Here is a 17,368-nt window from a genome sequence, read left to right on the forward strand (position 1 = left end):
CGTCTCATGATGGTGAACAATTGTGCCAAGCTACATCAAAATCCTTCCATGCATGAAAAAGATATGCTCCGGACAAAGTTTTCATTCTTGTATCCTTTGACCTCTAGGTGTGACCTTGAACCCTTAGACCTAGGGACCTGGTTTTTGCGCATGACACTCCGTCTCATGATGACGAACAATTGTGCCAACTTTCATCAAAATCCCTCCATGCATGAAGAAGATATGCTCTGGACAGATATTCTTGAATTTGACCTTTGACCTCTAAGTGTGACCTTGACCTTAGACCTAGGGACCTGGTTCTTGCGCAGGACACTCCGTCTCATGATGGTGAACAACTGTGCCAAGTTTCATCAAAATCCCTCCATGCATGTAGAAGATATGCTCCGGACAAAGTCTGTGGACGCCGCCCGCCCGGGACGTTCCCATAATACGTCCCGTTTTTCAAACGGGCGTATAAAAAGGGAAAGCCTACTTATACTTTATTTATAATTCCCCTAGTCCTTGGTTGCTGACAGATTCATCCATACACAGAGAACTGACTAAAGAATACTGAAACCTGAAGTCATGTTTATAAAATCTGATTCTTAAAAGAAAGAAAGCGGAAAAAGAAAATACAAACTTGTCATTATTGGTGAGTTCCTCATAGACCACCTTGCTGACACACGCATACAGACATTCTAGTTCCTTGTACTTTGATGCCACTGGTTCTGTTGGGAAAAAGCTCATCAGTCGTGATTACAGACTGTGTACTCCTCGTAACCTTGGTGTTTGGACAGTTCATACAGGCAGTTATCCTTTTTCGTAGAGGCTTAAAACTGGCCAGTAACTGATGTTTTTCCTGTAATGAATGAATGTCATAACTGTTACTTTTATTACTTCAGAAACTCAGCGTCTTATGAATACTTACAAATCATCAATCATATACTGGGAAATCATCTAATTTTGTGAGTAATAATTTTGCTTCTAAAAACAGCTATTTTATTGTGGTATGTATTTGTGGTTTTCCGCAAGAGGTTCAGATGACGATGACCCTGGATTGCTCACCCGAGTAATATGAGCTACATGTTTCAAATGTCAAACTGATGCTAAAATATTAAGAATGTAGGTCAGTAGGTCACATTCATGGTCAGAAAAAAATTCTAGAGTAAGCCAACTGTGTCATATGATGGGTTGACTGTGTGGGAGAGGTGTAATAACCAAGATAAAGTGAAAGTGTATCACATCTTTAAACTGAAATTCTAAGTAAAAATGCTGCATAACCGTAAGAAGTAGTGCCAAAGTTATGGATACTGTGTTACACAATGTTGGTGATGATAGATACTAACTTATATAAGTTTGAATCAAATCCATTCAGTAATAAAGTGTGACAATGCATCACAACTTTAACCTGAAATTGTAAGTATATGGGGCAAAATGTATTAAATATTTGAATTACTGGCCTTGTGTCATAATGGTTCATCAACAAGACAAGTATTTTAATTTAAATCAAATCCATTCAGCAATAACAGAGATAGACTGAATGTGTAGTTTCAACCAAGTAGATGCATTAGTTTTAGAGATTATAATAATAATATTGCCATGCAAACATTTAACCTGTTGTTTTTTACCTTTGCTGAAATATAATTCAGAGTTATAGGACATGCATGTTTTTACATGTTTTATCCACTCAATAACTTGTTTCAATTCATTATCTGTACTGATTTATGGTGGGGGCAATTTGTATGCAAAACTTCAACCTAGATTTATTAAGTCCAACAAGAGTGCAAGAATGTCACAATATACGCCCGTCACAGCAAATTTCTTTACTCTAGCACCTGTATTTGCAAATGGAATTTTAATTTTGTGGTTGTTTAGTAATAACTAAGTGTTTTGTTTTTCTAAGTCCACAAAAAAACTCCTTACCAGGTAGAGATACCTTAAAATACACCTAAAATTGGAAAGTAACATCTATGTTGTACCACAGAAAAGTGGTCTTGGTTTTTCCCTACGGTCAATTATAAAAAAGTTACAATATAAGTTATTTATAGTAACAACTAAGGGAAGTTAATCTTAAAAAAAAAAAAAAAAAAAAAAAAAATCAAAAAAAAATTTTAAGTCCTCACAAAAATCTTTACCAGGTAGAGACTGGTCAAAATACACCTCAAAATTGGATGTAGCATGCATGTTGTACTACAGAAAAGTGGTCTCGATTTTTCCCTAAGACTAGTAATGAAAAAGTTACAATATAAGCTATTTATAGTAACAACAAAGGGAAGTAATTCTAAAGAAGGGAACTGTGCATGACACTTCGTCTCATGATGGTGTATAATTGTGTCAAGTTACATCAAAATCCCTCCATGCATGAAGAAGAAATGCTTCGGACAAAGTCATTCTTGTATCTGACCTTTGGCCTCTAAGTGTGACCTTGACCTTAGACCCAGGGACCTGGTTCTTGCGCATGACACTACGTCTCGTGGTGTGTGAACATTTGTGCCAAGTTATATCAAAATCCCTCTATGCATGAAGAAGAAATGCTCCGGACAAGGTTTTCATTCTTGTATCCTTTGACTCTAAGTGTGACCTTGACCTTAGACCTAGAGACCTGGTTCTTGCGCACGACACTCCGCCTCATGGTGGTGAACATTTGTGCCAAGTTATATCAAAATCCCTCTATGCATGAAGAAGAAATGCTCCGGACAAAGTTTTCATTCTTGTATCCTTTGACCTCTAAGTGTGACCTTGACCTTAGACCTAGGGACCTGGTTCTTGCGCATGACACTCCTTCTCATGATGATGAACAAGTGTGCCAACTTTCATCAAAATCCCTCTATGCATGAAGAAGATATGCTCCGGACAAAGTCATTCTTGAATTTGACCTTTGACCTCTAAGTGTGACCTTGACCTTAGACCTAGGGACCTGGTTCTTGCGCATGACACTCCGTCTCATGATGGTGAACAACTGTGCCAAGTTTCATCAAAATCCCTTCATGCATGTAGAAGATATGCTCCGGACAAGGTCTGTGGACGCCGCCCGCCCGCCCGCCCGCCAGGGGCGTTCCCATAATACGTCCCGTTTTTCAAACGGGCGTATAAAAAGGGGAATATTTCTTTTGCAATTCATATAAAGGACTTGATGCTGTAACCTATTGTTTATCACATGAAAACTGAGTTTAACATAGTCACAGTATATAAACGAACTGAACCCCAACCGGATCTTGCGAGCGGATTTCAGTGTTAGCCATTTTGCGTTGAGAGAGTTGAGTTAAAAATTCGTGTTCATGAGGATACTGTTGAACGGTAAGTAAGTCAATCTGTATGTATATTGTAGCCAACAAACTTTATTGTTGACCTATGATACGCAACATTATCATTTTTAGCATTAAGACAATAAAATTCATGAAACTCGCCGCAAGCTAGAACAAAATCGGCACTACATACGAAAGAAAATTGGGTTTTATCAAGTTTAGATTGGTCGAAGACGGAGTTTTGAGTTTGTACCGCTGCAATTAATTCATTACAAAAGGTATTATGGTTATTTGTTATATGACGGAACGATTTTGAACATAAAAACAAGACTTAAAGCCAGGGTGTAAAATAGGCCTACTGTACGTTTCTTGCCGGTGATTCTGAACCGCACTTGCGAGTTTACGCGATATATCTGTACCATGTTTTGGGAGTATTTTCAAAGATGCTTTACGTTTCTTGGGAGAAGAAATTTATCATTTAAAGCATTTTTTGTTTATTTTCAGGCAAAATGAAAGAATTAAGCTGCATAAACTGCAAGTTCCGGACAATAAACTTTGGCGAAATCATTTTTCACAATTTGGAAACCCATGAAGTAAACAATCTAAGGATCAAAGTTTCAAAATTCGACTTAAAAAGAAAGGAAATTATTTCATACTCAAAAGACTTCAAAGATATTTCCAAACAATTTAAAACACTCTAAAAGGACTTTAATTCCAAATGATGACACAAAAACAGTGAGAGTTTCAAGGCTAGAAGACGTTTCGCCCATTAAAAAGCTCCAAAACCAAAAAAACACCAGTGAAAGATGTTCACAAATTGCTGGAAGAATCTGAGGATATTGAGAGTTCAGATGAAGATGAAGATACTATGCAACTTGCTTTCCAAAATATGACTTTGCTACAATCCACATCTTCAACGCAAAGAGACACTTGCTTTGTCCTGAGCACAGATTCTTCGCAAACATTTACAAGATTCCTTCATCGATCAGAAGATTCTGTCATTAATTTCGCTGTGCCATCACTGACTTGTCTAGAAAAATATCTCATTTGGCTGAAAAACTGAAACAAAGTCGTCTAAACAAAGCCTGCAGTAGTCTTTAGTATATGAACCTGCAAGCAACCATCGGATAAATATTTTATAACTGCAAAAAGCGGGGTAATTCAGTAAATATGCCTGACAAAGTTATGTGTCTTAATGGTATGATACTGCCCTTCGATCGTTTCAACGAATTACCTTCAGCAGTACTGAAGACATGAAGTGGCACGCAAAACTTTAACCCGCATTTCTATGTAGAAAGGGGGTCAGTCAATCAAATGTTGGAATTATGGGCCTTGATGGCAAGGTAAAGGTAAATTTTATTTACCGTCGCTTTGTGAAACAATTAACATAAGCTCTGTAGAGCTTTTGAGCGACCATATTTGCAAGATACTGTTGACCCCGAAGACATGTGCGTAGTTTCTACCAAATACCTTCAGTTTTCTTGGAGAGATAAAGTTTCATGCAAAACATTAAGCAAAGCATTACGCCGGCGTCAACACCAAGGAAGATGCATGAACACGTGAGTAGAATAGCTCAGACTATTCGTTGAATCGTCGAGCTAAAATACAAAAGAACAATGATTGCAAACGCAGAGGAGACATGTTACTAGTAGTTATTATATCGTATCAAGATATAATTTCTCTTTCCATAATTAATTATCAGATTCATGTAAATATTTTTGTTTCCAGGTAGGGATGCATTAGGCAATAACTAGTCATTCTATGTGCAGCTAAATGCTTAACATTACTTATAGTACTTATAAAACTCGAAAACAACTTTAGATGCGCCATATTAATTGTTGTGGACACAGTAACTTCACATTCGGTACAATAAAAGACAAAAGGTGGATATAAAGGCAATGGAAATTCCCCTACGTGACTCGCAAGATATGGTTCAGTGAACTCACAAGTGAGGTACAGATCATAAGATTGATTTTTGCAAGACGGGTTCAGTATTCAAACAGTTGCCTTGTTTACTTTCCATAATTTTCTATATAACACACATGTCCTGGTAGGTATATGCCACCGGTTTAGTGAAGAAAATACATTAAACAACACCTTAAACACGAGTAATGGTATAGATAAACGGTTTTATGCATAAAATTCCTTGTGTAATCGGCGAGTGTTGAAATAAACGAAACACGTTGAGAAGAGTACAGCGTTTTATCCGCAATTATAGGACGAAAGCTGGTAAAGACTGAATTTATCCGGATGGATAAAGTATTTCCTGATATGATACAATCATTTACATACCGCCTCAGCATCATTGCAACAAGTTGTTTATAATTATTTAGATAGTCCCACCTATTTTCGTCAATCGGATCCTGAAATCTGCTTGCAAGATCCGGTTGGGGTTCAGTTCGTTTATATACTGTGATAGTATCTGCAATGGTTAACAAGAGGGTCATGATGACCCTAAATTGCTCACCGGAGTAATATGAGCTACATGTTTCAAATGTCAAACTGATGATAAAATACTAAGAAAGTCAGTAGGTCACATTCATGGTCAACGAAATTCAGTTTTACGATTTGTGTGCAAAACTGTGTATGTCATCAAAATTTCGAGGCTGTATCTTAAAAAAACAAGAAAGTAGGTCAGTAGGTCAAGGTTACAGTCAAGTGAGATCATATTACTTGGGGTCATCAGGTAATTATAATTAAACAGTCTTGGAAATAGGATCAGATAATTAAGTATTTTTCCTATATAACCCACATAATAACTAAGTGACCCCAAGGCAGGGCCTCTTTTAACCCAAGGGGCATAATTTGAAAAAATTTGGTAGAGGACTACTAGACAATGCATCATACCAAATATCAAAAGCCTTGGTCGTATGATGCGAATGGTATTTTGTAAGTTTTTTTTCGCCCCAAGATGGACATGTAAAAATCGCACTGTCCGTCCGTTCATGCATGTGTGCTTCTGGTAAATTCTTATCCGAGATGTAAGTCTTCCATCCATAAAGGGATTTTGAAATAACTTGGCATAAATGTTTACCATAATGAGATGACGTGTCATACGGAAGACCCAGACCTCTAGCTCCAAAGTCAAGGTCACATTTAGAGGTCAAAGGTTAACATGGTCTGTTTCGTGTCCGGTCCATAACCCTGCCAGACAACTGTAGCATTCTTGGGCATGCTTCGGAGGCATTTGCGACCAATATTAACAGCTCTTGTAATATTGAGCAGATGTGTCACGTTTATGACTGAGGCTTCTTAGGGCAGGGCCAAGGTCACAAAATGATACTAGTATGTGATTTTTTGCGCATACAACTGTGGCATTCTTGGGCCTACTTCGGGTGCATTTGTTACCAATAGTGACAGCTCTTATTTTTCATAATTATTATAAGAAACTTTAAGTTTATTTAGATCTTTAATTTGCTACCTAAATATACATTGCCGTATAAAAAGGTATGGGTATAGATTTATCATTACATTTTCACAAGAAATGATATCATAATATACTGTGATCAGGCAAACGCCAAGAAGACACAACGAAATGTGCTAAAAAAACTGTGCGCACACCATCGAGAAGATATTAAAACCTTCAGTCTTCTTGACAATGAAAGTAATGAGTACAACTAATCAAGAGGCTTGTAGTTCAAGGCCTCTGTTTTAATTGACATGGCAACGATTTGAATAAATATTATATAGTTTAAAGTCGTTCTAGTCCTCCAAATCTGATTCACGTGAAAAAGTTGTCAGATACTTGTGGATGTAAATACAAGTATTGAATACTGGAAACTGACAGTTTTCACGAATGAAAGATCAACAAAACAAGAAATGTAATTTGAACAGTTTCCCATCTATTACCACTTCCCATCTATTACCACTGTCAATCTTATTTCAGACAAGTTAGAATGTATCACGATCATTAAACTGGGCTATTTTCTAAATTTATGTTCCAAGTAATTGTACAGAAAATCATCACAATTTACAATAGCAGATTAATGATTAATCTGGAGGAAATTTGTGTTGTTTGTATTTTTTGCAATTATATCATTGTCATTTTTTTTGTTTGTATTTTTTGCAATTATATTATTATCATGAAGCATTCTCCTCCTAGACGGACGAGTTTGCCCGTATTAACTTTCAGACAAATATCAAGACCTGTTTAGAATTTAATGTTAAAACTTTATATATTAAGTAAAGTCATTTTTAGAACAATTTTCAAGATATGTAAAACTGGTTGGAAATTTCTCATTTAAAATGTACTTTATTTTGAAACAGAATAAGTTAGTGATACTGTATTTACAGAGTCAGTCACGCATTCAGCTTAAATGACAGGCACGGAATTCTCATGATTCTACTGCATTGTTTCGGTCACTTACGCATAACTTTAAATTTAGTCTCTGACAAGTGTGTGTGCCGACAATTCGACTTAGTGGTTACAGCATTGGACTATCATCCGAGCGACTGGGGTTCGATTCCCGCTACAGGCACTTGAGACTTTTCACCATCTTTGTGTAAACAGTAAAGGTATAGACCTCGTCAGAACAAAGAAGCCGGTAGGTAAATTCAATTTATTTCCATATAAGCAATTAAGCCTGGTGTGTGAGTCATTCTGTCAAGAACTTTTGCTTACTATTATGGTAAAAGCCACATGTCTGTAAGCAAACCCTGTTATACAATACTTACTTTAACTGGAGGTATACATGCAGTTAACTGACTCATAGGTGTCTTCAGCACAAGACTTAGTGCAGGTGATTTCAAGCTCACAGCCATTGGAACAGAGCACCCTCATCCTGAAGATATTAATATAAAGAAAAGAAAAAGCTGCCAAAAGAATGAAAGAAACATGGCCTAAATTTAATATTGCATGTAAATTAAGTTTTCTAAATATTATGTATTCATCATGAAGCAAAACTGTTTCAATACAGACCATCATGATGTAAGAGAAATAATCCACAATTGTTAAAATGAAACTATCTTATAAAATATGAAAGGTAATTTCATAAAATGTTTTCTCTTTACAAAAAACAGTGAAGTAAAAGTTTCTGAAATGCTTACTAAAATTATCTACATAAGAGACACTATCAGAATGTTCAAGGTTTATTTATTTAGACACAGTTCAAAACTTACTGGTTATCAAAATTGATTCTAGAATTTACAGTGAAGAACTTTATTTAAATGTAGTTCAAATACAGAAACAATAAGCTACTGCACAACCATTCTATACTATATGAAATATCAGGTTTTTGCCACTGGTTTACTTGAATAATTTTACTTAATCCTATTTTACTTTGTGTGGCTTTCTACTTGATGAATTACCACTGTATTTTGTAAGCTATCTTTTACAAATTAAATCCACTTAAAAAAGACTGTTGGTTGCCACTGTGAGATACAAAAATTAACTTTAACCTTGCTATTGTAACTTGCAAATTAAATACACTAAAATTCTTGCCACTTTGTAAAACAAAATATCACTAATGTACCATGCCATAGACTTACAAAGTCTGTTGAGATCAAATAGTCTGTAATAATATTAATTTCTTCACACCGACACTAAATTATTTTCTCAGAAAAACATTTTCTCTCTAGGCTCATCTCAACAGACAGAGGCAAGAGATATTGTAAATTTTTTAGAAAGTGGTATCCGAGAGGATTGATTTTATGGCCAGGTGCTTTACATTCAATGACTCTAACGGCTGATGCCAGTCTAACCATGCCACTGTCTTTAACAAACAAGAGGACCATGATGGTCCTGAATCGCTCACCTCTTCCCACATGACCCAGTTTTGAGTATGACGTCATTTTTTCTATTATTTGACATAGTGACCTAGTTTTTGAGCTCATGTGACCTAGTTTTGAACTTGACCTAGATATTATGAAGATAAAAACTCTGACCAATTTTCATGAAGATCCATTGAAAAATATGGTCTCTAGAGAGGTCACAAGGTTTTTCTATTATTTGACCTATTGACCTAGTTTTCGAAGGTACGTGACCCTGTTTTGAATTTTACCTAGATATCATCAAGGTGAACATTCTCACTAATTTTCATGAAGATCTCATGAAAAATATGGCCTCTAGAGAGGTCACAAGGTTTTTTTATTTTTATACCTACTGGCCTAGTTTTTGACCACACGCGACCCAGTTTCGAAACTGACCTAGATATCATCAAGGTGAACATTCAGATCAATTTTCATGAAGATCCATTGAAAAATATGGCCTCTAGGGAGGTCGAAAGATTTTAATAATTTTAGACCTACTGACCTAGTTTTTGACCGCAGTTGACCCAGTTTCAAAACTGACCTAGATATCATCAAAATGAACATTCAGACCAACTTTCATACAGATCCCATGAAAAGTATGGCCTCTAGAGAGGTCACAAGGTTTTTTTATTATTTGACCTACTGACCTAGTTTTTAAGGCATGTGACCCAGTTTCAAACTTGACCTAGATATCATCAAGGTGAACATTCTGACCAATTTTCATGAAGATCCATTCAAGGGTATGGCCTCTAGAGAGGTCACAAGGTTTTTCTATTTCAAGACCTACTGACTTAGTTTTTGACCGCAGTTGACCCAGTTTCGAACTTGACCTATATATCATCAAGATAAACATTCAGACCAACTTTCATACAGATCCCATGAAAAATATGACCTCTAGAGATGTCACAACGTTTTTTCATTATTTGACCTACTGACCTACTTTTTGAAGGAAATGGTGCCTCTTCAAAAATTTTAACTGTAGAAAAACTTAAGTGCATTATATTGTTTACATTCTGTTTTGAGATACAATCAAACCCATTTTGAAGTTTTTAAACAATACACCTAAAAAGTGGTGAAAATGATTCCAGACCAAATGTTTTGGACATTTTTTTAAGTAGGTTCTACCTTTAAACTACAGGTTGCTGCACTAGCTTATACTAAAGAAACACTGAGCTTCTATTAATGTTCAAGCTTAGAAAACATAAAATAAACTTCTTACTAACTGACCCTTAATATAAATTTAGTGTGAAATCAAATGATGAACTGTCTGACAGTAGTTAAGCAAAATATTTTTCTCCCATTTTATCACTGATTATCTATCCTCACAGCAACACTGACAGAAAACTGACTTGGTGGAATTCCTTCCCAAATAACTGTGTGAGACAGTTCCTCCCCAACAGCTATAAGGGACAGCTGGCTTGGTAGAATTCCTCCCCAACAGCTGTAAGGGACAGCTGGCTTGGTAGGATTCCTCCCCAACAGCTGTAAGGGACAGCTGGCTTGGTAGGATTCCTCCCCAACATCAGTAAGGGACAGATGGCTTGGTAGAATTCCTCCCAAACAGCTGTAAGGGACAGCTGGCTCAGTAGAATTCCTCCCCAACATCTGTAAGGGACAGGTGGCTTGGTAGGATTCCTCCCCAACAGCTGTAAGGGACAGATGGCTTGGTAGAATTCCTTCCAAACAGCTGTAAGGGACAGATGGCTTGGTAGAATTCCTTCCAAACAGCTGTAATGGACAGCTGGCTTGGTAGAATTCCTCCCCAACATCTGTAAGGGACAGCTGGCTTGGTAGGATTCCTCCCCAACAGCTGTAAGGGGCAGATGGCTCGGTAGAATTCCTTCCAAACAGCTGCAAGGGACAGCTGGCTTGGTAGAATTCCTCCCCAACAGCTGTAAGGGACAGCTGGCTTGGTAGAATTCCTCCCCAACATCTGTAAGGGACAGCTGGCTTGGTAGGATTCCTCCCCAACAGCTGTAAGGGACAGATGGCTCGGTAGAATTCCTTCCAAACAGCTGCTGCAAGGGACAGCTGGCTCGGTAGAATTCCTCCCCAACAGCTGTAAGGGACAGCTGGCTCGGTAGAATTCCTCCCCATCAGCTGTAAGGGACAGGTGGCTTGATAGAATTCCTTCCCAAAAGCTGTAAGGGACAGTTGGCTTGGTATAATTGCTCCCCAACAGCTGTAAGGGACAGGTGGCTTGGTATAATTGCTCCCCAACAGCTGTAAGGGACAGGTGGCTTGGTATAATTGCTCCCCAACAACTGTAAGGGACAGGTGGCTTGGTAGGATTCCTCCCCAACAGCTGTAAGGGACAGGTGGTTCGGTAGAATTCCTTCCCAATAGCTGTAAGGGAAAGGTGGCTCGGTAGAATTCCTCCCCAACAGCTGCAAGGGACAGCTGGCTTGGTAGAATTCCTCTATAACAGCTGTAAGGAACAGCTGGCTTGGCAGAATTCCTCCCCAATAGCAGTATGGGATAGGTGGTCTGGTGGAACTCTTTCCAGATAACTGTAAGGGACAGGTAGCTTGGTGGAATTCCTCCCCAATAGCTGAAAGAGACAGCAGCTGGCTTGGTAGAATTTTAACAGCTAATTTGAAACAGAATTATAGGACAGTATAGGACAGGTGTATGGAAGTTTGCTGGCTTGTGGAATATCCTCGGCAGCTGAGAGAGAGCTGGCTTGGTAGAATTCCTCCCCAATAGCTGTTTGGGACAGCTGGCTTGGTAGAATCTTCTTTAAAGCCGTTAAAACCGTTTTAACAGCTAATTTGGACAGAATCACAAGTCAGTATAGGACATGTGTATGGAAGTTTGCTGGCTTGTGAAATATCCTCCTCAGCAGCTGAGAGAGAGCTGGCTTGGTAGAATTTCACACAGCAGCAGTTTTGACAGTTAACTGGGTTGAGATTCCACTCAAAGAAGAACAGACAGCTATTTTTAGGAGAAGTATGGGACAGCTGCTAGCTTGGTTGAATGTCCACCTCCGCAGCAGATCTGGACAGTTGGTAGTAAAGATAGAAAAACAAGTGAGTACAACTGAAACTTCAACATTAAATTTTGTTGTTTGCAAAACTGACCGGTTTCCATCCCATGGTTCTATCAAGAATATAAATCAGTGAGTCAGTTAGTAATGCCTAATTCAAAAGAGAATGTTCTGATTGCCTTGACAGTAGAATTCTTCTCAAAAATTAATCAACTTAACAATCATAGACAAAAGTTATAAACTCTTACATTGTTGAACTTCTTAAATATTCAATGTAATAATATTTCGGAAGTGAACCTAGCCAGCAACCCAATGTCTAACTTCTTTACAAGTAAATACTGTTGCAATACTTTACTGATAGGAGTTTTGAGGCCAACTTCCATTCATCAAATTCAAGAGCAAGTCCCCTGTCTTTTATTTAAATTTACAGGTAAAGCCATTTGAGTAGGGTATAATGTTACTCAGAAAAAACACGCTGTGTTCTTTATCTTACAATGTTGATATTATACAACTTCAAAAGAAAGTGAATGGCTGATGATCTTCCTACATTCTACCATATCATCCCTGTCACTGAAATTTTGTCCAAAAATTATTAACATGATGGCCAAATATTGCCCTTAAAATGTGTTGATATGGTAGTTTTCATAAAAACCCAGTAGCCAGAATTGAACTTTTGCCTTGTTCTACCATATCCCTAACAGCTATCAGGATCTAATCATTATTATTCATTAATAATATGAAACAGGAGTAGTTTAACCAGTAGCCATTTTGTATTTGGCTTTTATCACCAGTACTACAGTCCTCTACCAATGAAATTCAGTGTTTGACCAATGAATATCTTAATTTTGAACAACAAGTTAGAGTGAATAGCCAAAAAAACACACTGTGTTCAGTGAGCTATGACTTAACAGAATGTTCAGGTAGAACACTGAAATCATATAGAAATAAAAAATTGATAGGAAAAAAATCAATGTCCTACAAATGCAAAACAAACAACAACAAAACCATGACGACCAGCAACCCTCAGATTTCAATGTGTGGATTTTCACTAAACCAAGTAAATGGCCTGGCTACAACTGATGCAAACACTGTATGATATGGTAGTACCTATTACCTTGTTATTTTGAGGGCTGACTTAAAACACTATCGTACAGTACTCTTTCACACTAACAGTGGCAGAAAAACACCTTATTTTACCTTATCATCCCTATCCACTGAAATTTAGTCCAAAAATACAACCCTTATATAAGATGCAGTGATATGGTAGTTTCTTGAAACCTTTAGCCAGTATGTCTTTGTCTTATCCTACCATATCCCTAACAAATAATTTCTAAATGAAATAAGATATAGCTTTTCCATCTTAACTATGGTCTGTTATAATACCTGGCCTCCGCTTGATTTTGTTTAAACCGGCCTGGCTATCTGTAAGAGTTGACAAAGTAAATGATAAGGTAGTATCCTTAACTGCAATTCAATTTTGGGGCATAAAGCATATTGGCAGACACCTTTCCTAAAATACTTCTATGAGTATTGCATTAAACTTAAAACAGAATCAATGTCTGCATCTAATTAACACTATAATTATGCTTTAGCTCTTAATAATTAGGAGAAATGATCTAATGACTATAGGTGACACTGTTACAGTGACTAATACCTTTCCTAAAGCAGTGGCTGGTATCTTCCTTCCAACAGTGGCTGACTCTTAAAATGTGGTTTAAGTTGCTACAAACATAAGAGTAGCTAACACTGTCTTGAAATGTTTTTTCTTTAATGTAGTTTATGATGAACCAATGTTATAACTTTGTAACGACAATTCAGTATAGAACCCAGTGGCTGTTTATTACCATGAAACTCATCCTATATTATACCATAACGGCAGTTCAGTAGCAAAACATTTCTGTAATGGTAGTTAAGATAATACTTAACAAGAGCTGTCCGTAAGACAGCGCGCTCGACTTTCCTCAGTGCTTGACTCTGAAACAGAGCTTTGCCAGTAAAAAAATATCAAAGTTAAAGAGACTTTATCAAACACTTTAACAAATATTCTAAGTTAAAAAGGGGCATAGTTCTGTCAAATTCAAAGCTGAGTTAAGGGGATTGTTTCTCCTGGTGTAGACTTTGATAGTAAATTACTATTTTAAGTTTCAAGTCAATAGCTTAGATAGTAGCAGAGATATTTGACTCTTCAAAAACTTTAACCAACGGCGACGGCAATGCCGGAGCGAATATAATAGCTCTACTTTTTCTTCTTTTTTGAAAAGTCGAGCTAAACATGTAGCCAGTATCAAATGATAAGTTCATTACAACAGAAAGTGACCATTATCTTTGTGTGTTAATTGGTAATATTCCTACATCTTTTTGTCTTAATCAGAACAAGAGCCATGTCAGACATGGCTAATCCCCCCACCGGGCATATCATAATTGAAGGATGTGGTCCGCATCAGGGGTTTTAAGATGTGGAAGAAAGAATAAGTCAGTAGTGAGGTGGTTTACTGCTAAATTTTATTAATTTTCATGAAGAGTATAGCTATGATGTTTTTCTATATGGCTACTGTAAAAAGAAGGAATGGAAAGCTAACAGGGTACAAGAGTGCCAGAATGTCACAATATATGCCCGTCAAAGCAAATTTCTTTACTCTAGCAGCTGTATTTGCAAATGGAATGTTAATTTTGTGGTTGTTTAGTAATCATTGTAAGTCTTTTGTTTTTTAAAGTCCACAAAAAAACTCCTTACTAGGTAGAGATACCTTATATATAATAAAATTAATAAAATACACCTAAAACTGGAGAGTAACATCTATGTAAAAATGTTACAATATAAGTTATTTATAGTAACAACTAAGGGATGTTAATCTTTAAAAAAAAAAAAAAAAAAAAAAAAAAATTGCAAGTCCACACAAAAAATCTTTATCAGGAAGAGACTGGTCAAAATACACCTCAAAATTGGATTTAGCATGTTTGTTGTACTACAGAAAAGTGGTCTCGATTTTTCCCTACGACTAGTAATGAAAAAGTTACAATAAAAGCTATTTAAAGTAACAACAAAGGGAAGTAATTCTAAAGAAGGGAACTGCGCATGACACTTCGTCTCATGATGGTGTATAATTGTGCCAAGTTACATCAAAATCCCTCCATGCATGAAGAAGAAATGCTTCGGACAAAGTCATTCTTGTATCTGACCTTTGGCCTCTAAGTGTGACCTTGACCTTAGGCCTAGTGACCTGGATCTTGCGCATGACACTCCGTCTCGTGGTGGTGAACATTTGTGCCAAGTTATATCAAAATCCCTCAATGCATGAAGAAGAAATGCTCCGGACAAGGTTTTTATTCTTGTATCCTTTGACCTCTAAGTGTGACCTTGACCTTAGACCTAGGGACCTGGTTCTTGCGTATGACACTCCGCCTCGTGGTGGTAAACATTTGTGCCAAGATATATCAAAATCCCTCCATGCATGAAGAAGATATGCTCCGGACAAATTTTTTTAAGAAAATATGATAAAGGGGAATAACTCAAAAAATAGGCAAGGTAGAGTTATTGTTCTTGCACACTGCACTTCCTCCCAATGTGTTCTATCAGTGTATGAAGTTTGAAGAAAATCCCTCCAGTACTTTTGGGGTTATGCTCCGGACAAAATGTTTTAAGAAAATATGATAAAGGGGAATAACTCAAAAAATAGGCAAGGTAGAGTTATTGTTCTTGCACACTGCACTTCCTCCCAATGTGTTCTATCAGTGTATGAAGTTTGAAGAAAATCCCTCCAGTACTTTTGGAGTTATGCTCCGGACAAAATGTTTTAAGAAAATATGATAAAGGGGAATAACTCAAAAAATAGGCAAGGTAGAGTTATTGTTCTTGCATACTGCACTTCCTCCCAATGTGTTCTATCAGTGTATGAAGTTTGAAGAAAATCCCTCCAGTACTTTTGGAGTTATGCTCCGGACAAAGATCGTTGCGGACGCACGGACGGACGGACGGACGGACGGAGAGCATTTCTAATATCCCCTTCACCTTTGGTGGGGGGATAAACAAGGCAGTCTGAAAGACAGCTAAATCACCCGCCACTGCTATGGATAGAGAAAGGGTAAACCTTTGATTTTAGCTGTGACCTTGACCTTGAACTGACATGGCTGACTCATGAATTCTGCACAACGTCTTGATGAGGTGATCATTTGACCCAAGTTTCATGAAAATCCTTCAAGGGGTTTAGGAGATATAGAGCTGAAACCTTTGACCTTCAGTTGTGACCTTGACCTTGAGTTGACATGGCTGACTCATGAGTTCTTGATGAGGTGATCATTTGACCCAAGTTTGATGAAAATCCTTCAAGGGGTTTAGGAGATACAGAGTGGACACAAAATGGAAGGCTCAAACCTTCGACCCTAAGTTGTGACCTTGATCTTGAGCTGGCATGGTTGACTCATAATTTCTGCACATTGTTTTGATGAGGTAATCATTTTACCCAAGTTTTATAAAATTCCTTCAAGGGGTTTAGGAGATATAGAGCGGACACGAAATGGAAGGCTCAAACATTTGACCTTCAGTTGTGACCTTGACCTTGAGCCGACATGGCTGACTCATAAGTTTTGCAAATCGCCTTGATGAGGTGATCGTTTGACCCAAATCTGATGAAAATCCTTCAAGGAGTTTAGGAGATATAGAGCGGACACAAAATGGAAGGCTCAAACCGTTGACTCTAAGTTGTGACCTTGACCTTGAGCCGGCATGACTGACTCATGGGTTCTGCACATCATCTTGATGAGGTGATCATTTGACCCAAGTTTGATAAAATTCCTTCAAGGGGTTTAGGAGATATAGAGCGGACACAAAATGGAAGGCTCAAACCTTTGATCTTGAGTTGTGACCTTGACCTTGAGCCGACAAGGCTGACCCATGGGTTCTGCACATCGTCTTGATGAGGTGATCATTTGACCCAAGTTTCATGAAAATCCTTCAAGGAGTTTAGAAGATATAGAGCGGACACAAAATGGAAGGCTCAAAACCTTTGACCCTAAGTCGAGACCTTTACCTTGAGCCGGCATGGCTGACTCATGGGTTCTGCACATCGACTTGATGAGGTGATCATTTGACCCAAGTTTTATAAAATTCCTTCAAGGGGTTTATGAGATATAGAGCGGACACAAAATGGCAGGTTCAAACCTTTGACCTTGAGTTGTGACCTTGACCTTGAACCGACAAGGTTGACTCATGGGTTCTGCACATCGTCTTGTTGAGGTGATCATTTGACCCAAGTTTCATGAAAATCCTTCAAGGGGTTTAGGAGATATGGACCGGACACGATTTTGTTACGGACGGAAGGATGGACAGACGCAGACCATTCCTATAATCCCTCCGTCACGGCGGGGGATTAAATAAGCAATTAGTGTCTTAATCAGTCATGAAACAATAGCT

At 37.7% G+C, this 17,368-nt stretch overlaps 1 pseudogene; it reads right to left on the reverse strand.

Annotated features, from left to right (window-relative positions):
* Positions 1-17,368, reverse strand: part of LOC123556266 (transformation/transcription domain-associated protein-like) — a 140,709-nt pseudogene that overhangs the window by 79,284 nt on the left and 44,057 nt on the right.

The sequence above is a fragment of the Mercenaria mercenaria genome, chromosome 5, assembly GCF_021730395.1.
Source record: "Mercenaria mercenaria strain notata chromosome 5, MADL_Memer_1, whole genome shotgun sequence".
Lineage (NCBI taxonomy): Eukaryota > Metazoa > Mollusca > Bivalvia > Venerida > Veneridae > Mercenaria > Mercenaria mercenaria.